Source organism: Primulina eburnea, chromosome 18 (genome assembly GCF_022965805.1).
Source record: "Primulina eburnea isolate SZY01 chromosome 18, ASM2296580v1, whole genome shotgun sequence".
NCBI classification, from domain to species: Eukaryota; Viridiplantae; Streptophyta; class Magnoliopsida; order Lamiales; family Gesneriaceae; genus Primulina; species Primulina eburnea.
In genome coordinates this window covers 1,773,680-1,778,363 of record NC_133118.1, presented here as the reverse complement: position 1 = coordinate 1,778,363, position 4,684 = coordinate 1,773,680, and positions in this window count along the sequence as shown.

The window sequence follows — 4,684 nt, the reverse complement described above, 5'->3', positions numbered from 1 at the left end:
TTGTTTAAGTAAGCTAAACTAGAAGTTTAAGTTAGCCAGTGATAAAGTCCTACTGAATAGGATTGTTACAAAAGTGGTAATCTCCAATGTATTCTAGTGAATATCCTTCCCAAAAAGAAAAATGATGCACGAGAACGTCCAAAAACATATTTGTATTTACATTTCAGTCAACTTACCCTTGATAAAAAGAAAGCCAATTTGGACAAGTGAGGATAAAAAAAATGCCAATTTGTACTATGTGGTTAAAGATATATTGTACAAAACTTTGGACAAAAACATATTTAGTAAGATCAAGATGTGCAAATATGTCAAAGAAATATGAGAGATACTGATTTAACTCTGTAAAGCCAATGATCAAACAAAAGATAACAAATTATCTGTTGCAATACAAAAATTTGATAACATCAAGATAAAGTCTGGTGAGTCTACGTCAAACTTTGATAATTAAAAAGAATCAGTAGCATTATGATTGAAGTAAGAGCATGAAAATTATATAAGAATTAGAAATTGTATTGAAAGTAATGAAATGACTTCCAAGTGAATGAAATATCAAAAACTCATATTTTGAATCATAGCTGAATAGTCAAAGTAAAATAAAATAAAAATATCATATAATAATTTTATTCTTGTGATACTGAGGATTTATCTCAAACATTGACAATTCAAAAAGAAAAACCACTGAACATCTATCGACATTCAAACAAGTCATAAATTATCATTTTAATATACATTCTTAATTGATGACAATCTACTTGAAAAAATAAAACATTTCACTAATTCTACTTTTTTTTTTAAAGAATCAACCAATTCACTAATCAATGCTTAGATACCATTATCTAATAACAAAACTGGAAACTGGAATTAGCATTCCAAATCATTGGATTATGTTGGATCAATTAAGTTTTAGTGATTTTTAAGAAAAAATTTAAACTGAACTGAAAGTATTACAAGACAAAATCTGATTAAACTTAACTGATATTGAGGTCCACCCAACCGAACTAAAGACGAGTTTGACATTTACGTATCAATAGTTTCTGATTTTTCAGAAGTCCGCGAGAACTATCTATAGTGTACTATTTTTAGAAATGAGAGTGATGTGAAAAAAGACGAGATTAACGGCTATCATATTTGCAACGGATACAATATTTGATTTTATTGACCATTGAATCCAAGTCTATAAATAGAGGAACTTTATTAATCAATTAGGTTCTCTGGAATCATCGCATAAGTTCAAGTGTTAAATTTTTCAAGAGCCCAACTGCTTTTAAGATTTCTTATCACACTTTTAAGTATTATATCAAATAATTGAGGATCAATTTGTTCTTAGTATTTTCATTTCGAAGTACATGTAAACTAATAGTTAGTATATTGTTTAGTGTTGTTTAAGAAAGCTAAATCAAAAGTTTAAGTTAGGTGATGATTAAGTTAGGCGATGATAAAGTCCTATTGAATCGGGTTATTACAAAAGTTGTGATCTCCAAAGCCTTCTAGTGAATATCTTTCCACAAAGAAAAAGTGGCGACGTAAGACTTATTCAAATATCCGAATATCCAGAAATATATTTGTGTTATTTACATTTCACTCAGCTTACTTTTGATAACAAGAAAGCCAATTTGGACGAGTGAGGATAAAAAGAAAACCAATTTAGACAATGTTGTAAAAAAGACATATTATACAAAATTTTGAACAAAAACACGTTTAACAAGATCAAGAAGTGCAAATATGCCAAATAAATATGGGAGCTACTGATTCTACTCTGTGAATACAATGACCAAACTAAAGATAACAAATTATCTGTTGCAATACAAAAATTTGATTACATCAAGATGAAGTCTGACGAGTCTATATCAGACTTTGACGAAAGAGTCAATAACATTGTGATCGAACTATCCAAACTTGAACAATAAATCAATCTTATATTGTCATTGTCAAAGACATAACTGTCAAAATTGAGCATCTGATCACATTAATTAAGCCCAAACATAATATCTAAAATTCAGTACGTACGCAACATATTTCAAACGTTCAATTATTTATAGCAAGGGCATTCGGGTACATTTGATGGGTTTGGGGACGGATTCCACATGAAATCAAGTGATTTAGGTGTTGATTTAAACTTCTTGGACGTCACATATCTGCTATCTTATCTATTAAAAATTATTATTTTTTATTTCAAAGGTCCAAAAAATAATTATTTTTCGATTCAGATATGGATCGGGTCGACTCGTATTATGGATATAGATATGTGATACCGTTTCACATGAGACCAAGAATTTACTAAATGTAACAAAATTATAATTTATCAATTCATTGATTTTTATTTTTATTAATAGAGTTTAAATGATCCCAATGCTATTAAATTATAGAGGGTATACCACTTAATTTTTTTGTTCTATGTTTTTTTTAAAAGAAAAAAATGAAAATGTCTAACAACTTAAATTTGGTTGCCTAAAATTGCTAAAATTTTCGACTTAAATTAGATTGCCTAAATTAACTAAAATTGTTACACCAAACATGACAGCTCTCTCAACAGATATTACCAAACGAATGTGGACCTAATAAAATGAGGAGTTGGTCTCTGTGAGACCGTCTCACGGATCTTAATCTGTGAGACGGGTCAATCCTACCCATATTCACAATAAAAAGTAATACTCTTAGCATAAAAAGTAATACTTTTTCATGGATGACCCAAATAAGAGATCCGTCTCACAGATACGACCCGTGAGACCGTCTCACACAAGTTTTTGCCTAAAATGAGAGCACGAACGATGCGAATAATAAAACATTAATTAATAATACATATTTATTTCATTTAACGTTTGACTTAAATTGTATAATTTATTAAAATTATAAATATTTATGTTATGTAAATATATGAATTTATTATTTATCATTCATAATCTCATCTCACAAGTCTAATAATACTTTAATGTAATAAATTATACTCTCAGTTAACAACAAAATTATTACTAAATTCCAAATTTCTGCAGCAAATATTCTAAAACGGTTATAATGGTACTCAAATTATAATGAGTAGAATTCTTATGAGACGGTTTCATAGACATACTTGAAGCGAAAACTAGAATTGTTCGCATAAAAATGATACTTTTCCATTAGTTTGATGGAGTCGGATAGGAAATCTGTCTCATAAAATCGACTCGTGAGATAATCGCATAAATTGTTTTTGTATTATAATTTCATACCTTATTTTTGAATGATTTTTTGGCATAGATTGGAAGTTGAAGCTTTTTTACTTCTGCTTTTGTTCAACTTTGTCAACGAATACAACAAGGCGAAACAATGATTGGGCCAATAAAAGAGCTGGGCTTTACCACAACAAGTGGGCCTGAAGTTGGACCCAATAATCCAGCCTAGGAAACTTTATTGGTACTTAAGCCCAAAAAGTTAAAGGTGAAACAATTGGAGTAAATCATACAAAATTAAGAAAAACAATCATAGATAGCACAATCCGGAACCTTACAAGCTTCAAATTGATAGATTTGATACGATGAGTTTAGAAAATTATTGATTTCAAATTATTTGACTGACTTGAAAAGAAAAATTTTGAATCGAATATTTTAAGAATGTAATGGTCCATATTTTATGAGACTATTTTCACCCTGATGTAACACAGAAAAAGCAAAAAACTTGTGGGAGACGGTCTCACGAGTCGTATTTTGTGAGATATATCTCTTATTTGAGTTATCAATGAAAACATATTATTTTGTATGCTAAGAGTATTATTTTTTATCATGAATATCGGTAGGGTTGACCGGTCTCACAATCTCACAGATAAAGATTCGTGAGACCGTCTCATAAGACCTAATCCATTGAAAAATAGTACACTGGTAAATATAAAATTATAGCCACGGATAGATCGCACAAGTTGTTGTAAGGAATATGTCCCCACCCCACTTAAAATGAACATATTAATAAGATTTGACCAAGTTGGTATTTTATTTAACATCAAATTGATGATGAGGTTCATATATATAGTTTTAAAAGGATGGCATCTATTTTTATAAATTCAATATATGTTTAAAAATTTAAGAAAATAAAAATTGATGAAGTTCGAGAGACTTAAAGTTATTATTATCTTACTTTTTAAAATAACAAACAATTTTTACACGCGTTATGTGTTTATATATGACAAAAATTTGTGTGAGACGGTCTCACGAGTCATATTTGTGAGAGAGATATCTTATTTGGGTCATGAAAAAGTATTACTTTTTATGCTAAAAATATTACTTTTTATTGTGAATATCGGTAGTGTTGACCCATCTCACAGACCTACTCTTTATATATATATATATATATATATATATATATATATATATATGTTTGGATGGTATTCTATGAATCTAAGTAGGGCAATTTATTTCATCTTAACAATTTATTTTAGCTTTTATTTATTTTCGTTATGGATAGTATAAAAAAATATTAATGAAAAGATCTCACAGATCAATTTTGTTATATGATTCTTCGACTTAATACTATATATATATATATATATATATATATATATATATATGAGTCAAGTCAATATGTTTCATAAATAATCCACTATTAATAAATATCTAAAATAAATGTTTCTTTTTTTAAAAAAATAAATGTTTCTATATTTAATTTACCTTGAATATTTTTTTAATATAAGATGTTACGCCTATGACAAATTATGTATACA